Raw genomic sequence first — 20653 nt, 5'->3', positions numbered from 1 at the left:
GGGTTTCACCATGTTGACCAGGATGGTCTCGATCTCTTGACCTCGTGATCCACCCGCCTCGGCCTCCCAAAGTGCTGGGATTACAGGCTTGAGCCACTGCGCCAGGCTAATTTTGTATTTTTTAACTTTTTTATTTTGAAATAATCATAGATTCACAGAAATTTACAGATAGGGTAGAGATGTCATAAGTACCCTTTACCCAGTTTCTCTAATGGCTTCATCTTACATTATTTTAGGACAATATCAAAGTCAGAGATTTGAATTTGATAAAACGTGTGTATATAGTTTTATGTTATTTTGTCTATTAAATAGATTTGTGTAATCAACATCAAAATCAAGATACAGAACTCTTCCATCCACAAAGATCTCCCTAATGCTACTCTTTTATAATTATGCCCATGTCCTCCCACTGCCGTGCCTGACTCTGACAACCATCAATCTGTTTTCCATCTCTATAATTCTGTTCATTTCGAGAATGTTATATAAAAGGAATTATATATCATATGATATTTTGGAGTGGCCTTAAAAAACAGGATAATGTCCTTGAAATACATTCAAGTTTTGTGTATCAGTAGTTGGTTTCTATTTCTGAATATTATTCCATGATAGGAATGCACCACAGTTTGTTTAACCATTCACCTGCTGAGGTCATTTTGGTTATTTCCAGTTTTTGACTATATGAATAAAGCAGCTATAACCAATAGCGTGCAGGCTTCTGTGTGGACATGAGTTTACATTTCTCTGGAATAAACACTCAAGAGTGCAATTTCTGGATTCAATGCTAAGTGCGTGTTTAGTTTTAAAAAGCCTGCCAAATTGTTCCCTGGAGTGGCTGTACCGTTTTAAACTCCTACCGGCAATGTATGAGAGATCCAATTTTTCTGCATCCTCATCAGCATTTGATGTTGTCATTACTTTTCACTGAACTGCTCTAATAAGTGTATAGCGATATCTCATTTTGTTCTTAATTTGTTTTTCCCCAATGGCTACTGATGATGAACATGTTTTCATGCGCTTATTGACCATCTGCTTATTATCTTTGGTGAGGTACCTATTTATGTCTTTTGCTCATTTTCTAATGGATTGTTTTTGTTTTTGTTGTTGAGCTTTGAGAGTTATAGATATGAACCCTTTGTCATCGATGTAGTTTGAACAGATTTTTTCCCAGTATGTAGCTTGCCTTTTCATCCTCTTAACAGAATCTTTCTTAGAGCAAAGCATTTTCATTTTAAGTCTAATTTATTCAGTTTTTGTTTTGGGGATTATGATTTTGGTGTCATGTCTAAAGATGCTCAACAAAACCCTAGGTCCTAAAGATGTTCTCCTAAGTTAACGTCTAATATTTTTTATGGCTGTACATTTTACACTTCGATTTGTGATTAATTTTCAGTTAATTTTTGGATAAGGTGTAAAGTGCAGGTAGAGGTTCATTTTTTAACCGTGGATGTCTAATTACTGTGACTCTATGTGTTGAAAAACCCTATCCTTCCTTCATTAAACTTCTTTTATACCTTTGTAAAAAATCAGTTGGTTATAGTGCATGGCTTTATTTCTGAGTTTTCTATTCTGTTCAATTAATCTTTGTGGATCAAATGATCCTCAGCCAACACCCCGCTGTTTGATTGCTGTGACTACATAAGTCTTTAAGTCATGGAGAGTGACTACTCACACTTTATTTTTCTTTCTTCAGAATTGTTTAAGCTCTTCTAGTTAATTTGCTCTGCTATATAAATTTTAGAATAGGCCCAGCATGGTGCTGAACACCTGTAATGCAGCACTTTGGGAGGGAAGCTCAAGAGTTCAAGACCAGCCTGGGCAACATAGCAAAACCCATCTCCAAAAACAAACAAACAAACAAAAAAACACAAAAAAACCAAGAAAACTAAAAGATTAGCCAGACGTGGTTGGGCAAGCCTATACTCTCAGCTAGTCGGGAGGCTGATGTGTGAGGATCGCTTGAGTCTGGGAGGTTGAGGCTGCAGTGAGTCGAGATTGCACCAATTGCACTTCCGCCTAGGCAACAGAGTAAAACCATGTCTCAAAAAACTTTTTTAAAAGTGTAATCTTGTCGATGTCTCCATAAAAATCTTGCTAGTATTTTGACAGATGTTGTGTTAAACTAGTATTTCATGTTGGAGAGAACTGATATCTTTAAGTCACACAGTCAATATGGTATGCCTCTCCACTTATTTAGATCTTCTCTTTTGTTAGTTTTCAGCATAACAGTTCTGAATGTGTTTTATTATATTTTATTTTTATTGAGCTATTGTAAAGGGTGTTGTGCTTTTACATTTGGTTCCCCATGTTTACTGCTGATGTGTACAAATACAAATGCTTTCTGTATATTGATCCTACATCTTATAACTTTGCAGAACTCACTGAAGAGTTCTATACGGCATTTTTTTTTTTTTTTGGTAGATTCCTTGGGAATCTCTATGTGGACTACTATGTCACCTGCGCATGGACCAGTTTATTTCTTCATTTCCAATTGGTGTAACTTTTATTTCCTTTTCTTACCTTATTGCTCTGGGTAGAACTTCTAATATGTTGAATAGCAGTGGTTACAGTGAACATCCTTGCCTCTTTCCTGATCTTATGGGGAAAGCATTTCTCCCATTTGGGTTTCAATTATCTTATTCAGCCTGTTGGTTTATGTCTTCTGCCAAGGTGCAATTTCAGCCATTACTCCTTCGAGCACCTTTTCAGCCTCACCTTCTTTCTCTTCTTTATCTGACTCTTCCATGACAAAAGTATTAGAGCTTTTACTATAATCCTTGAACCACTGTTTATCTTTTTCAGTCTATTTTCTCTGTTGTTAAGATTGGTTAATTTCTATCAATCTTTCTTCTAGTTAATTATTTTCTCCGTCTTTTCCAGTCTGCTGTTGAGTCTCTTCTTTGAGGTTTTTTTTTTTTATTTTGGTTATTGTAATTGTTGATTCTAAAATGTCCATTTGGTGCTTATTTACATCTTCTATTTCTTTGCTGAGACTTAATAATTTCTAATTTAGGTGATTTTATATATGCTGTTGAAGCATATTTATGAAAATTGCTTTAAAGTCCATGCTAGATAATTCTAATGTCTGTGTCATCTTACTGGTGGCCTCTTTCAATTGTCCTTTTTTTTTTTTGAGATTGGGTTTTGCTCTTGTTGCCTAGGCTGGAGTGCAATGGTACGATCTTGGCTCACTGCAACCTCCACCTCCTGGGTTCAAGTGATTCTACTGTCTCAGCCTCCCGAATAGCTGGCATTACAGGTATGCACCACCCTGCCTGGCTAATTTTGTATATTTAGTAGAGATGGGGTTTCTCCATGTTGGTCAGGCTGGTCTCGAACTCCCGACCTCAGGCGATCCACCCGCCTTGGCCTACTAAAGTGCTGGGATTATAGGTGAGACCCACCGTGCCCGGCCTCAATTGTATTTTTAAATTCAGTTAAAGAAATTGCTGGTTCTTGGTATGATGAGTGATTTTCAATTGAAGCCTGGAAATGTTGGGTATTACAAGGTTCTAAATGTTATTAAAATCTTGCATTTTAGGTCTTTGTAACATTGCTCCATGTTTGAGGGGAGGGGGCACTGTCCTTTATTGCTAAATGATGGTGAAAGTTTATGTTCCCCAGTTAGACGCTGTTGACATCTGGGGAGAAGGGGATCCTTGTCATTGCTGGGTGGGGCTGAAGTTTCAAGCTCCCCACTGGATCTCTTTTGATAACGCTGTGTCTGAGAGGAAGAGGAGCACCTTGTTGCATCTCCCCATGTGGTCGACACTAACACCGTGGTGGTGAGTGGGCAGTGTTTTTTACTGTTGAGAGTAATGAACGTCTTGACTCTCCACTGAAACTCCTCTGATCCAACCCCAAACTAGAGAGTGTGGGAACCTCTTTACTACTGGTGCGGGCTGGAGTCCAGGCTCCCCATGTGGTTTCCACTGACACTAGGGGATGGGGAAAGCAGCGGGAACAAAAGTCTCAGTTCCTGATTCATCCTTCGCTAACACCTCCCTGGAGGAGGGGGAGATGTGTGCTTCATTATAGCCTGGTACAGGTCTAGGACTCCAGTTGGCTTTTGCTGGTGGGTGTGAGTGGGGCTGTGTTCTGTAGTGTTGGGCTGGAGTAGAGTGGTTATTGTCAAAATATTTTCTGTCTTGCTAGGCTGTCCCTTTCCTGGTCCTTTGTGTTGAAAACCAGAGGCTTGTCTTGGATAATTTTTTGTCTGTGTTCACTGGAATTTCTAGGTTGCCAGCTTCTGCAGTATTCAGTATGGGTATTTGAAGCAAAAAGAATATTTTTATTATGTCCTTCTTCAGGTCTCAAGGTCTCTTGCTAGTCTGCCTTCTTACCATCTTTTAGCCTTCTTATATTTATGTAAATGTGCAGGATTTTAAATTGTAGTCACCAGGAGGAATGAGGAAAAGTATGTCCATTCCATTTTATTGGAAGCAGCATTCACTAATTTTGTTTCATCATTATGCAAAAACATTTATATATTTCTGAAGTCAAATCTTCAAAGTAAGTTATATTCAGATAAGACTACCCTGTATTCCTGTTGCCTCCACCCTGTTACATCTTCCCTTTAGATAATGTTATGATTTTTTTTTTTTTTCAGTTTCTGGTTTCTCTCTCTCTCTGTGTGTTTGTGTGTGTGTGTGTGTGTGTATTCTCCCAGTTTCTAGAAAATGATAGCCTACTATATGCACTTGTCTATACCTTGTTTTTCTTGACTTAATAGGCTGTGAGGTGACATTATGATATTTATAGGAATATTTCTCTTTCCTTTCACAGCTGCATAGTACTCCTTTGTGTGGATGTGTATAATTTACCCAAGCAGTCTTCTATTGATGAACTTTTGAGTTGTTTGCTGTCTTTTGCCAATTGGGCACTTTTCCAATGTCAATAAATTTATTTAAGAAGTAAACTTTATATCACTAGTATAAAATGTAAGACACATATTTCTTACTATGTAAATGAAGTAAATGTAAAATTGCATGGAATGAAAACAGAACATTTAAATAAAATTCCCACTGGTTACTCTTGCCTATTAATACTCTTGCCTTATAATATATCTGGATCTTTCTTTGTTAAAAAAAGTTAGATTGTCAAGTGATTCTGTTAATAATGACTGAAGACTTTCTTTTTGGTGGTAATCATAAGAATTTAAAGATCATTGAAATGAAACTAGAAGACTGAGATGCATGTTACTAATATCTTGTCTTTGTACTACTAACATTGAAGTTGTTTGTCACTAGTGGTATGAGATTTCCTCATTGGGAGATTTGTTCTTTTGCCACCAGAGTGTATAAAATAATATGTGATGGGTACTGAGTTCTCACTCTGTTCTTGGGGAGCTAGTGTACTATCTCATATAATGCTCCCAACAATCCCATAAGGTAGGGACTTCTACTATTCACATTTAACAAATGAGGAAACAAAGCCTTATTGCTCTCAATCCCACAAATCTTACATGGGAATTTGAGTCTTGATTAGAGTCTGTGTGGAAACCAAGTCCATCCTTATAACTGTACTGCACAGCCTCTCCAAGCCATGATTTGTGATGTCCTATCTCTCTGTAGTATAGGAAAATGAACTTCAGGTGATATGGTTTGGGACTGTGTTCCCACCCAAATCTCACATGGAATTGTAATCCCCAGTGTTGGAGGAGGGGTCTGGAGGGAGGTGATTGGATCATGGGGGCAAATGTCTCCCATGCTGTTTCTTGTGACATTGAGTAAGTTCTCACAAGATCTGATTGTTTAAAAGTGTGTAGCATGTCCGCCTTCTATCTCTCCTGCCAGCAATGTAAAGATGTACTTGCTTCCCCTTTGCCTTCCACCATGATTGTAAGTTTTCTAGGGCTGCCCCAGAAGCAGAAGCCTGCATAGCTGCAGAACCATGAGCTGATTAAACCTATTTTCTTTACAGATTACCCAGTCTCATGTATGTCTTTACAGCAGCACAAGAACTGACTAATACAGAAAATTAGTACCAGAGAAGAGGATCATTGCTATAAAGGTACCTAAAAATATGGGAATGACTTTGAAAAACTGGGTAACAAGCAGAGGCTGAAACATTTTGGAGGGCTCAGAAGAAGATGGGAAGATGAGGAAACATTTGGAAATTCCTAGAGACTTCTTCAATGGTTGTGACAAAAATGCTGATAGTGATATGGACAGTGATCCAGGCTGATGAGGTCTCAGATGGAGATGGGAGCTGGAGTAGAGGTCACTCTTGCTATGATTTAGCAAAGAGACTGGTGGCATTGTGCCCCCACTCTAGAAATCTGTTGAACTTTGAACTTGAGAGAAATGATTTAGGATACCTGGGGGAAGAAATTTCTAAGTAGCGAGACATTCAATATGTGGCCTGGCTGCTTCAAAAAAACCTATGCTTGGCTGGGTGTGTGGTGACTAATGCCTGTAATCCCAGCACTTTGGGAGGCCAAGGTGGCCGAATCACCTGAGGTCAGGAGTTCAAGACCAGCCTGACCAACATAGTGAAACCCTGCCTTTACTAAAAATACAAAAATTAGCTTGGCATGGTGGTGCATACCAGAGGTTGCAGTGAGCTGAGATTACGCCACTGCACACAAGTCTGGGCAACAGAGCAAAACTGTTTCAAAAAAAAGAAAAAACAAAACTAAACAAAAACAACCACATACACACAAACAAACAAAAAACAAAGCCTACACTCATTTGCATATGCAAATAAATGACCTGAAATTGGAACTTATATTTAAAAAGGAAACAGAACATAAAAGTTTGGAAAACTTGCAGATTGACCATGTGGTAGAAAGGAAAATTCCATTTTCTGTGGAGGAATTCAAGCTGGCTACAGAAATTTGCATAATGTTAATAGCCAAGACAATGCGGAAAATACCTCCAAGGCATTTCAGAGACCTTTGCAGCAGTCCCTCCCATCACAGGCCTGGCGGCCTAAAGGGAAAAATGGTTTCATGGGTCAAGCTCAGGATCTCACTTTTCTGTGCAGCATCCACACATGGCGCCTGGCATTGTGGCTACTCCAACAACAGCCATGGCTAAAAGGGCCCGATATGTCTCAGGACACTGTTCCAGGGGGTACAAACTGCAAGTTTTGGTGACTTCCATGTGGTGGTAAGTTCACTGGCGTGCAGACAGCAAGAGTTGAGGCTTGGGACCTTCCACCTAGATTTCGGAGGTTGTATGGAAATGCCTGAATGTCCAGGCAGAAGTCTGTTGCAGGGGTGAAGCCCTCATGGAGAACCTCCATTAGGGTAGTGCAGAGGGGAAATGTGGGGTTGGAGCCCTCATATAGAGTCTCCACTGAGGCACTGCTTAGTGGAGCTGTGAGAAAAGGGCCACCATCTTCAAGACCCCAGAATGGTAGATCCACTGACAGCTTGACTATGTGCCTGGTAAAGCCACAGGCACTCAACACCAGCCTTAGAAAGCAGCTGGTTTGGGGAGGCTGTACCCTGTGAAGGCACAGGAGCAAAGATGCCTAAGCCCTTGGGAGCCCACCCCTTGCATCAGTGTGACCTGAATGTGAGACATGGAGCCAAATGAGACTATTTAAAAACTTTAATATTTAGTGATTGCCCTCTTGGGTTTTGGATTTGCATGGAGCCTGTAGCCCCTTTGCTTTGGTGAATTTCTTTATTTTGAAATGGGAACATTTACTCAATGCCTATCTCCCCTTTGTATCTTGGAAGTAACTAACTTGTTTTTGATTTTACAGGCTTATACACAGAATGGACTAGCCTTGTCTCAGACGAAACTTTGGACTTGGACTTTGAGTTAATTGTGGAATGAGTTAAGGCTTTGGGAGACTGTTGAGAAGACATGATTGCATTTTGAAATGTGAGAAGGATGTGAGATTTGGGAGGGGCTGGGGCAGAATAATGTGGTTTGGGTTTGTGTCCCTGCCCAAATCTCATGTGGAATTGTAATCCTTATTGTTGGAGAAGGGGTCTGGTGAGAGGTGATTGGATCATGGGGGTGGACATTCTGCTTGCTATTCTCATGCTAATGAGTGAGTTCTCACAAGATCTGGTTGTTTAAAAGTGTGTAGCACTTCCTTCTTTTCTTTTTCTCTCCTGCTGGCCATGTAAATATGTGCCTGTAAGTTTCATGAGACCTCTCCAGAAGCAGAAGCCTATATAGCCGGCAGAACTGTGAGCTGATTAAATCTCTTTTCTTTATACATTACCCAGTCTCAAGTAGTCTTTATAGTAGTGCGACAACTGACTAATACAGTGGTGCAGACATAATTTGTTGTGGGAACAAAAAAATCTGCTGTAACTCAAGTCTGTCAGTTACTATTTGTACTTACCCATGGTGGGTTTTTAGGCTTGGTTTCTTCACCTGTAAAATTGAGATGATATTCATATATATCCCAGGTTTCTTTTAAGAATTTCTGCATTGTATATTCTCATACAATTTAATTTTGCAAGTGTTTATTTATTCATTCATTTATTCAGCGATACAGTATTCAGCACCTCCTACCGGCCAGATGCAGTACTGCCAGCTGTGGAGGACACAGTGCCAGAGCACAGGCAGATGCCCCAACTAAAAACACTTCCAGCCCAGCAATGACAGAAAGCATGAGCTCTGGAATCAGAAAGGCATGAGTCTAAATCCTGGTTCTGTTGCTTCTGGCATTTGAACTTGGGCAAGTTCCCTACCCTCCCAGCCTTTTTTTTTTTTTTTTTTTTTTTTTTTCCATCTATAAAATGCAGATCTTGACCTTTAGTCTTATAAATAGTATTTTGTGGTTTTTAAGTGAGATAATAAATATGAAGCTTAACAATATATAGTTTTGTAGAGAATATATATAAACAACTCTAAAGTCTATTCGGGAAGCATGAATATGTATAAAAATGTCTGTTACATTTTATATGGTGATAAATTTAAAAAATCAGTGTAAGTACAGCTACCAAGTTAAGATTCATGGTAATTATAAATGTACTTGAAGCCAATAATTAAACAAACCCAGGAGAAATTAAGCACCATGAAACTCATCCTGAGTTATTAAGTTACAAACCCATCCAAAGTTCAATTTGGTGTTTCTATAATAATCTGACTCCCTGGAACAGATTCTTAATTTGTTAAAGCACAGAGTAATTTGTAAACGTCCTCCTAAAAAGCAGACCTCTATAACATTCTTAATCAAGTTTATTGTGTGATATATTTGAGAGTAAAAACACAATCCTTACCCATATAATTAAATGCTCTTCATTAAATGCACACAATGAGCTCTAGAAACAAATGCAGATACATGAGTGAAATAGAGGCTATTTTTACTGTAAAGTAATCAGTCAGTATAAGGAAGTTTCTTATGTATTCAAAGAAAATTAACTCTTCCAGACCAAGCAGGCAGTATAGAATGAATTTCATGGATTTCAGAGACCAAGAGATCTTGTAATTTACATCACTTAATAGAATGATTGACTTAAAAACTAGCTTACTTACTGAAAGAATAACTGCATTTTAGAGAAAAGCATGGCTCAGTAGACTTAGTTTCAAAGGCAAGTTTTGATTAATTATATTTTTACATTTGCTGAAAAAGTAACACAAATTTATTTCTCTAAGTTGCATCAGATTCTAATCCTGGAAGATAGATATGATATTTCAGAGCTCTAAAAATTCTCAGACATGGCAGACTTGGAGTTGCTTTGAACCTAGCCTTGTTCTGGGAGCTGCCTGATTTGAGAATCATTCTTTGTTCAGTTAAACTCTTTTAAATTGAAAAAAAATTCTGAGAGAGCCTGATCATAAATTATCTTACTAAATATAAAAGCCTGATGTTCACTTAAATGTATCTTAATTAATTTATTCATTTATCAAATACTACTGAGAGCCTGCAATATACCAGGCATGTGTCAGCCCTGGGGAACCAAAACTAATAGGTAGCTACTCTGACCTAAGTCAGTCTAGTAGTTACGTAAGTTACATGAACCACTAATTGCAACACTCTGTGATAAGTTTTTTTTTAAAAAGAACTTTCATGTTGGCATAAAAACCGGAATGACCCGCTCAGACAGTTAGGATTAGGGCAGATTTTACCCATTTTCTTGATGTGGTGACTAAGAAGTGAGAGGAAGACGGACATTCCCAGAAGAGACAACCACGGCTCCTCATCATGAAAGCACCAAACACAGGGTAAGTTCAGGTGACTGAAGTTCGCTGTGTCTGCAATGTTGTTTCCTGGGATTAAAAGAGATAGAAACAAAAAGGGAGAAAGGAAGGTGATGAAGTTGGCAAAATCAGCAGGGAACATACTGCCATGAAAGGAATTTGGGTTTTTATCCTTAGGACAAAAGGCAACTGCTGAATGTATGTAAACGGGAGAATAACATTATCTAATTTCCATTTGGGCAGGATGTCTTTGGCAGTTATGGGAGGTGGTGGCCCAAAAGGTGATCACAGCCCCATTTTAAGTCCTGAATATCACATTCTACTAGATGTTGTTTCATGGTCATGATCCCCTTACTATTTTTCTTTAGGATCAGATGTTGTGACATGACTCCTTCTCTTCAAGTGCACCTCTCTCCTGTTTTCTTTGAGGACCTTGTCACATTATTTCAAAGAAGTATTTAAACTCAGTGTTTCCAATTTCTATTCACTATTAAAACTTTTGAAATTGAAATCGTTTAAATACAGAAATGTATAGACAACAAACGCAGACCTCCATGTACTCACCATACAGCATACAGTCTTTTTTTTTTACATGGAGTCTTACTCTGTTGCCCAGGCTGGAGTGCAGTGGTGTGATCTTGGCTCACTGCAACCTCTGCCTCCCAGGTTCAGGTGATGCTCCTGTCTCAGCCTTCTGGGTAGCTAGGAATACAGGCACCTGCCATCACACCCGGCCAATTTTTGTTTGTAGAGACAATGTTTCACCATGCTGGCCAGGCTGGTCTCAAACTCCCGACCTCAAGTGATCTACGCGCCTTGGTCTCCCAAAGTGCTGGGATTACAGGCATGAGCCACCATAGCTGGTCACCACACAGTCTTAATAAAGGTAACATTTATCTGTCTTTGACTCAATTTTTGGGGGATGAAAAATGTCAGGTACAGCTAGAACATCCCTTTTCTCCCTTTCCCTCTTCCTCTCCAGAGGTAACCACTGTCCTGAAGTTGATATGTATTCTTTATATGCACATTTATACTTTTCTGCATAAGTACACACATATAAAACTATCCCTGCCAATTTCATTAACATTTTCTATGGTCATCTACCCATGCCAATGAACAGTTTCCTCCCTCCCTCCATTCCTTCCTCTCCTTTTCACCTTCTTTTCTGAGACAGGGTCTTGCTCATTGCCCAGACTGCAGTGCAGTGGCATGCTCACAGCTCACTGCAGCCTCAGCTTCCTGGGCTCAAGTGATCTTCCCAGCTCAGCCTCCAGAGTACCTGGGACAACACGTGCATGCTACCATGACTGGCTTTTTTTTTTTTTAATTAAAACTTTCATTTTAGGTTCAGGTGTACATGTGCAGGTTTTTTATATAGGTAAACTCATGTTATGGGGGCTTGGTGTACAGATTATTTTATCATTCAGGTACTAAGCATAGTACTGCCTAGTTATCTTTTTCTGATCATCTTCCTCCTCTTACCCTTCACCCTCAAGTAGACCCCAGTGTCTGTTGTTCCCCTCTTTGTGTCCACGTGTTCTCATCATTTAGCTCCCACTTATAGATGAGAACATGTGGTGTTTAGTTTTCTGTTCTTGTGTTGGTTTGCTAAGGATAATGGCCTCTAGCTCCATCCATGCTCCTGAAAAGGGCATGATCTTTTTTTTATGGCTGCATAGTATTGCGTGGTGTGTATGTACCACATTTTCTTTATCTAGTCTACTGTTGATGGACATTTAAGTTGATTCCATGTCTTTGCTTTGTGAATAGTTCTGCCATAAACATACACATGCATGTATCCTTATGGTAGAACAATTTGTATTCCTTTGGGCTTATGCCCAGTAAAAAGATTGCTGGGTCGGATGGTAGTTCTGTTTTCAGTTCTTTGAGGAATTGCCACACTGCTTTCCACAATGACTGAGCTGATTTACACTCCCACCAGCAGCGTGTAAATGTTCCCTTTTCTCTGCAACCTCTCCACCATCTGTTATATTTTGACTTTTTAATAGTCACCATTCTGACGGGTGTGAGATGATATCTCATTGTGGTGTGAGATGATATCTCATTGTGGTTTTGATTTATGTTTCTCTAATTATTGATATTAAGCAGTTTTCATATGCTTGTTGGCTGCATGTATGTCTTCTGTTGAAAAGTGTCGTTTAAGTCCTTTGCCACTTTTTAATGGGGTAGTGTGGTTGTTTTTGCTTGTACATTTGTTTAAGTTGCTTGTAAATGCTGTGTATTAGACTTGTGTCAGAAGCAAAGCTTACAAATATTTTCTCCTATTCTGTAGGTTGTTTGTTTACTCTGTGGACAGTTTCTTTTACTGTGCAGAAGCTCTTCAGTGTAATTAGATTCCATTTGTCAGTTTTCCCTTTTGTTGCAATTGCTTTTGGTGTCTCCATCATGAATCTTTGCCCATTCCTGTGTCCTGTAGGTATGCGGCATTATTTCTATGCTCTCTATTCTGTTCCATTGGCCTATGTGCCTGTTTTTGTACCAGTACCATGCTGTTTTGGTTACTGTAGCTCTGTAGCGTAGTTTGAAGTCTGGTAATCTGATGCTTCCAGCTTTTTTTTTTTTTTTTTTTTTTGCCTTGGCTATTCGGGCTCTTTTCTGGTTCCATATGAATTTTTAAATAGGCTTCTCTAGTTCTGTGAAGAATGTCATTGGTAGTTTGATAGGAATAGAGCACTGAATTTGTAAATTGTTTTGGGCGGTATGGTCATTTTAACAATATTCTTCCTCTCCATGAGCATGGAATGTTTTTTCATATTTGTGTTAGCTCTGATTTCTTTGAGCAGTATTTTATAATTCTCATTGTAGAGATCTTTCACCTCCTTGGTTACCTGTATTCCTAGGTATTTGTTGTGTCTCTGCCAGGTTTTGGTATCAGGATGATGCTGGCCTCATAAAATGAGCTGGCGAGGTGTCCCTCCTCCTCAATTCTTTGGAATAGTTTCAGTAGGAATGATATCAACTCTTCTTTGTACATCCAATAGAATTAGGCTGTGAATCCACCTGGGCCTGGGCTTTTTTTGGTTAGTAGGCTATTTTTCACTGATTCAATTTAGGAGCTTGTTTTTGGTCTGTTTAGGGATTCAATTTCTTCCTGGTTCAGTGTTGGGAGGGTGTATGTGTCCAGGAATGTATCCATTTCTTCTAGATTTTCTAGTTTGTGGACGTAAAGGTGTTCATAGTAGTCTCTGATGGTTATTTGTATTTCTATCAGGTCAGTGGTAATCTCCCCTTTGTCATTTCCAATTGCGTTTATTTGGATCTTCTCTCTTTTATTCTTTATTGTTCTATCTAGAAGTGTACCTTTTCCATTTTTTTTTTTTTCAAAGAACCACTCCTGGATTCATTAATCTTTTGAATGGTTTTTTGTGTCTTAATTTTAAGTTCAGTTCTGATTTTAGGTTGTTTCTTCTGCTAGCTTTGGGGTTGTTTTGATCTTGCTTTTCTAATTCTTCTGGTTGTAATTTTTGTTGTGGGGATTTAGTGCTATGAAATTTCCATTTACCACTGCCTTAGCTGTGTCCCCGAGATTCTGACATATTGTATCTTTGTTCTCATTAGTTTCAAGAAACTTGATTTCCGCCTTAATTTCATTGTTAATCTACATGTCATTTCAGGAGCACATTGTCTAATTTCCATATAATTTCATGATTTTGAGCAATTTTCTTAGTCTTGCATTCTATTTTTATTGTGTTGTGGTCTGATAGTGTGGTTGGTATGATTTCAGGTTTTGCATTTGCTGAAATTGATTTATGTCAGATTGTATGGTCAATTTTAGAGCATGTGCCATGTGTAATGTGAAGAATGTATATTCTGCTGTTGTTGGTTGAAGAGCTTTGCAGACATTATTAGGTCCATTTGGTCAAGTGTTGAGTTTAGGTCCTGAATACTTTATTAGTTTTCTGTCTCAATCTGTCTAATACTGTCAGTGTGTTGTTGAACTCTCCCACTACTATTGTGTGGGAGTCTAAGTCTCTAAGAACTTGTTTTATGAATCTGTGTGCTCCTGTGTTGGGTGCATATATATCTAGGATAGTTAGGTCTTCTTGCAGAATTGAATAATGGTAACATTATGTAAGGCCCTTATTTTGTCTTTTTTGGTTTAAAGTCTATTTTGCCTGAAGTCAGGATTGCAACCTCTGCTTTTTTGTGATTTCCATTTGCTTGGCAGATATTTCTACATTCCTTTATTCTGAGCTTATGAGTGTCATTGCATGTGAGGTATGTCTCTTGAAGACAACATCGTATTATTGGCTCTTGCTTCTTTATTCACCTTGCCACTCTGTGCCTTTTAGTTGAGGTGGTTAGCCTATTTACAGTGAAGGTTAGTTTTGATATGTGTGTATTTGATCCTGTCATTGTGTTGTATGCTGGCTTGTTTGTGCATTTGCTTTATAGTGTCACTGGTCTATGTACTTAAGTGTGGTTTTGTACTGGCTGGTAATGGTCTTTCTTTTCCATATTTAATGCACCTTTCAGTAGCTCTTGTAAGGCAGGTTTGGCGGTAATAAATTCCCTCAGCATTTGCTTGTCTGAAAATGATCTTATTCCTCCTTCACTTACAAAGTTTAGGCTGGCTGTATATGGAATTCTTGGTTGGGATTTTTTTTCCTTAAGAATGTTGAATTTAGACACCCCCACCCCCCCAAATCTCTTCTGGCTTATAGAGTTTCTGCTGAAAGGTTTCAGTGTTAGTCTGATAGTGTTCTCTTAGTAGGTGACCTGCTCTTTCTCTCTAGCCACCTTAAACATTTTTTCTTTCATTTTTGACCTTGGAAAATCTGATGATTATGTGTCAGGGATGATCTTGTCTAGTATCTTGCAGAGGTTCTCTGCATTTCCTGAATTTGAATGTTGGCCTCTCTAATGCAGATGGGGAAGTTTTCATAGACCATATCCTGAAATATGTTTTCCAAGTTGTCTGCCTTCTTCTCATCTCTTTCAGGACAACCAGTGATTCACAGATTTGGCTTCTTTATATAATCTCATATTTCTCAAGGTTTTTTTCATTCCTTTTCATTCTTTTTCATTTATTTTGTCTGATTATCTTACTTCAGAAAGTCAAGCTTTAAGCTCTGAGATTCTTTCCTCAGCTTGGTCTATTTTGCTGTTAATATTTGTGATTGTGTTTTGAAATTCTCATAGTGTGTTTTTCAGCTCTATTGTGTTAGGTTTTTTTTTTTTTTTTTTTTTTTTTTTTTTTTTTTTTTTTTTTTTTTTTTTTTTTTTTTTTTTTTTTTTTTTTTTTTAATACTGCCTATTTTTTTCTGCGAGCCCCTGTATCATTTCATTGTGATTCTTAGATTCCTTGGATTGGGTTTTAATGTTCTCCTGAATCTCAATAGTCTTATTTCCTATCCATATTCTAAATTCTATTTCTGTATTTTTAGCCATCTGAGGCCAGTTAGGAACCCTTGCTGGAGTGCTAACGCTGTCGTTTGGAAGACAGAAGACACTCTGGCCATTTTAGTTGCTGGGGTTCTTGTGCTAATTCTTTCTCATCTCTTTGTGTGGGTGTTCCTTCAACTACAGCGTAGTTTGAGTACAGTCAGTAGACTTCTTTTTTGGATGTTTCCAGAGAGTTGAGGCTTTGTGCAGGGTCTTTGTTCGTAGCTGACTTCTTGTTTTTGGTTTCTTAGGGAGATATGTTAGCAAAGCATTTTTGGTGTTGAAGTTTTTGGGTGTGATCCAATAGGTGGTGCTTAGGTATAATGGTCAGTAAGTAGGCTCTTGCTCAGCCACATGACTCCTCTATACAGCTAGTGCTCAACTTATGACCACGATTGGTTCCGGCAGACTGGTCAGAACACGATTTGGTCGTAAGTTGAGTAGGCTATATGCATGCAGAGATGGTAGTGCTGCCGGAAGCTGGTCAGCACTGTCCTATGCCCAGCTGGGCAATGTTTGCGCTGCCAGACGCGGAGCAGTCGTGGCTAGCGATTGTGGTCGTAAAGTCGAATGGTCATAAGTTGCATAGGTCGTAAGTCGATCAATACCTGTATTTATTTCCTCACAATTGCAGCCATGCTCCCTCTCAATGATATGAACATCTGGGCTCTCCTCACATGTGAATGCTGGCTACAAATCTCAGCTTGGCACTCCTGGGTTACACACCACAGCTCTGGGGTGATCTCAGGACTTGCATTTCTGCCCTAATTAGGAGGCAGTAGAGGAAAGGACCCTAGAAGTGTTTGTGGTCAAGGGTCTCTCACTTGTCTCCTGGGGCTCCACCCTAGAGAGATGTGGAGCTACAATCAATTGGTGCGATCAGCCTGTGACTGGGGGCCTGTGCTGTGGGCCCAAGCTGGGGTCTCTGACTGATAACAAGTGGGGGAGATGGTAGGTGGGACTTGTGGGAGACAGGCCTCCTTTCCTTAAGGCAACTACAAGTTCCTGGAGGTGTGGATGAGGCATTTAGGTTCTTTGCTCCTTTGTCAGTCTGAGGGCAGTAGGGGCAGCACCACTGCTGAGGAAGTGGGAGAGGGCTTTTGGTTGTCCCTGGGAGCTCCAGCTCTGAGAAATGTGGAGCCACTGCTACTGGGAGTGTGTTCAGCCAGGGGGTGGGGTGGCTGTGCTGCTGGCTTTAGCTGGGGGCTCTGCTTGTTGGGGAGCAGGGGCTTGAGGGCTCACTGGGAAGAGACTGGGGTCCTCTCCACATGGTGACTGTGGTGTGCTGTAAGCTCAGCTGTAACCCTCAGGCTCTTCATTTCTTCTCCAGGCAGAGGGTAGCCGGGGCAAAAATGCTTCTGTGGCAGTGGCAGAGGGGCTGTCAGTCACCCCTAGCAACCTCTCCCTAGGGAAATTTAGAGCCACTGCCAGTGGGAATGTTCAATCGTGTGTGGGCAGCTGTCCTGTGGTCCTGATCCCAGGCCCTGCCTGGTGAGACGTCGGGGGTGGGATTCTCAGGGTAGAGGGACTGGAGTCCGCTCTGTAAGGCGGCTGCTGTGCGCTGGAGGTTTCAGCATAGAGACCAGCCCCTTTGTTCCTTCTCTAGCCTGAGGGTGCTTAGGGTGTGGAAAGGTTGTTTGCCTGTTGACTGTGGGATTTCCTCCTTGGAGAAACGCTGAGCCGCCTCAGATTGAAGTGACCAGGGTGAGGGTAGGGTGGCTGTGCTGGCAGAGTCCAGACCAGCTCCTAGCCCCTGTGGACTCTCCAGAGCCTCGAGGTAGCAAAGGTGAGTGCTGCAAGACAGCAAAGATGGCGGTCAGCCCTCCCTCTGGGACCTCCATCCTGGGGAGGTGCAGAGCTGCTGCCAGCATGATAGCCCCAGCAGTGGGTGGCTGGAGTCCCAGGTCATGAGGTCCAGCCTAGGGAGGAGAAATGAGGCCATCTGGCCACTTTTCCAGAGGGCGGCTGTGCTATGCTGGGGTCTACTCCAGTCCCTGGTCACCTTGGACTCCCCAGGCCCTGAAGGCAGGAGTAGTGAAGTCGTAAAACAGCAAAGATGCCTGTCCCCCTCTCCTTTGGTGGCTCAGTTCCAGGGAGGTGTGGAGCTGCTGCCAGGCCAAGAACACCCGTGCAGGGAAGTTGGAGTCCCAGGTTGGGAGGTCTCACCCAGTGAGGAGAAATGGAATCTGAGATCAGTGTATAAAAAACAGTCTGGAGCCTTTTCCATACGATGGCGGCCCTGTGCTGGGGTCAGCTCCAGTCCCTAGTCACCTCGGACTCTCTAGTGCCTGAAGGCAGCAATGATGACAAAGGCTGTGGGACCGCAGGGATGGTGGCCCACCTCCCTCCAGGAGCTCCCCCGCAGCTGAGGCTTGGAGCTGCTGCCCGAGAACAGGCCTGAGAAGGCCTGCCGTGGGTGTCTGGAGTCCCAGGCCAGTGGTCTTATCCCGTGGGGTGTGGGGGTAGTGAGGCCTGCAGACCTTCGCTGCTCAGCCCTGGACTCAGCCCCTTTCCTGGGTGTGTGAGGGAGCCTGGCCTCTCCCTTTCCTTGGGGCCGGGGTGTTAGGGTGACTGATTGCCCTTTTCCTGGGGGGCATGTGAGGGAGCCCTACCCCCTTTTTCTGGGGGTGTGTGAGGGAGCCTGACCTTTCCCTTTCCTGTTGGGGGAGGCATATGAGGGAGCCTGACCTCCCCCTTTACTGGAGTCCTGTGTGGGAGCCTGATCTCCTTCCTTTCCTGGGGGAGTGTGTGGGAGCCTGACTTTCCCCTTTTCTGGGGCCATGTGAGGGGCCTGACTTCTTCCTTTCCTGGAGCTGCAGCTGCTATTGCTGGGATTCCCAGGGATCCAAGTTTCCCAGGACCTTACATGTGCCCGATGGGTAGTTCTGCCAATCTCCCTGTAGCTCTGCATGTCAGATTGAAACCCTGGTGGAGTAGGTTCACAAATGGGTCTCCTGGCCTAAAGGTTGTGAAGATCTGTGGGGGAGTGTGGGTCCCCAAGGTCTGTCACTCACTCACCATTTCCCTGGGCGAGGGAGCCTCTGCATTCTTCTCTCAGTTAAGTAGTCCATCCTCTACCTAGTGAAGCCATCTTAACAGCACAAAGAACACAGTTGACTTTCTGTTTTATTACTCAGCCATTGAGTGCTGTATACTTTATCTCTGAAACATATGCCACAAAAGTTTCAACTTTTTTTCTTTCTCTATCGTTGGGATTTCCTATTTTGTCTCTGCCACCAGGGTGCATAATCCAAACCAAAAATGTTAGCTTGTCACTATCCTACTTAAAATATTTCAGTGTGAAGTCTTGGCTCTTAAGCACTGGACATAAGGCTCTGCAGATCTGATGGCTGCTCCATTTCTGTTGCTGTGGACATTTGTGGTTCACAAATGCAGGTAATGCTTTTAGTTCCGGGAATGTACCATGCTGTTTTTCTTCTCCCGTTCTCTGCCTATGTTCTTTCTACCTAAAATGAGTTCTTCATTCCCTATCACTTCTGTTGCTGTTAATCTAATAATCTCGACACACCCAGCTCCGTGCATACCTTTCCCAGACACTCCTGTTGACAAGTGTCATAGACACTGGTACAAGCAGGGCTAAGTGTGAAAATGAACGGTAGTCTGTCGTTTGGGGTGCTACTTAAGACTGGGTGAGGAGTGGGCATCTGAACTGAGATCTGAAAGGAAGGGGTGTCAGGGAAATAGTGTTCCAGGGAGAAGGAAATCAAATGCAGAAAAAGGCCCTGAAGTGAGAATAAATCAGATTTATGGAAGAATAGAAAGAAAGACACTATGTCTGCAAGCGAGTGGGCAGAAGGGAGAGTGGGTGGAGATGAGCTTTGAGAACCAGATTGTGTAATTCTTTGTAGCATATAAAGCAGATTGGACTTTATTCCAAGCGGAATGTGGTGTTACGATAGAGTTGTAAAGACCGTTTTATTGAAGTATAATTTAGTACAATACACTGCACATATTTAAAGGACACAATGCGATATATTTTAGCATACGTATATGCCTATAACACCATCATCACAATCCACAACCAAGGTAGTGAACTTATCTGCCACCACTTTGTAATTGCTTCATCATGCCTTCTCCTCTAACTTCCTCTCCTGGCAGCCCTGTCTACAACCAGCCACTCACCTGCTCTGTCACTTTAGGTTAGTGTGCAATATCTAGAATTTTTTATATAAAGAGGATGACATGAAATGTACTCTTTTGTGTGTGGTCTCTTTCACCAAGCAAGACTATTTTGAGATACATGCATGTTGTGGCATACATCGATAGTCATTTCTTTGTGTTGCTGGGTAGTGTTCTGTGGTACGGCTATGCAGCACTTTATTCTTTTACCAGTTGATGGACATTTGAGCTGTTCACTGTGTTTGGCTCTTAAAAATAAAGGTGCTGTGAATATTTTTTACAATATTTTGAGGGGACATATGGTTTCGTGTCTCTTGGGTAAGTATCTATGAGTGGAGTGGAATGGTTGGACCACATGATAGGTGTGTGCCCAACTTTTAAACTAACTACCGAAGTGGCTGTGCCATTTTACATTCTCACCAGCAGAGATGAGAGTTTGAGTTCTTCCATAGACTCCCAGACATTTAATGTGATCAGCCTTTTCAATTTTTGTCTTTCTAATAGGCATGTAGTGGTGTCTCACTGTGAGTTTTATTAACATTTCCCTTTGAACTGATGACGTTGAGCATCTTTTCATGTGTTTCTGGGAAATACATCTATTTTCTTTGGTGTGATGCCTATTCAGATTCTATGCCCATTTTTAAAAACATTTTTTTCTGTCAGTTTGCTGAGAATGATGGTTTCCAGGTTCATCCATGTCCCTACAAAGGACACAAACTCATAGTTTTTGATGGCTGCATAATATTCCATGGTGTGTATATGCCACATTTTCCCTGTCCAGTCTATCATCGATGGGCATTTGGGTTGGTTCCAGGTCTTTGCTATTGTAAACAGTGCTGCAATGAACATTCGTGTGCACCTGACAGAAGAGCAGAAGGTCAAACACCGCATGTTCTCACTCATAGGCGGGTGTTGAACAATGAGAACACATGGACACAGGGAGGGGAGCACTACACACTGGGGTCAGTTGGGGGGAAATAGGGGAGGGAAGGTGG

General features: G+C 41.2%; 1 pseudogene; it reads right to left on the bottom strand.

Annotated features, from left to right (window-relative positions):
- Window positions 1–15931: 15931 nt before the first annotated feature.
- Window positions 15932–20653, bottom strand: part of LOC108306660 — a 12582-nt pseudogene continuing 7860 nt past the window's right edge.

The sequence above is a fragment of the Cebus imitator genome, unplaced genomic scaffold (assembly GCF_001604975.1).
Source record: "Cebus imitator isolate Cc_AM_T3 unplaced genomic scaffold, Cebus_imitator-1.0 Scaffold73, whole genome shotgun sequence".
In the NCBI taxonomy this organism is placed as follows: Eukaryota; Metazoa; Chordata; class Mammalia; order Primates; family Cebidae; genus Cebus; species Cebus imitator.
The sequence above is the reverse complement of the archived record's forward strand: the minus strand, read 5'-3'. Positions and strand labels throughout refer to the sequence as shown.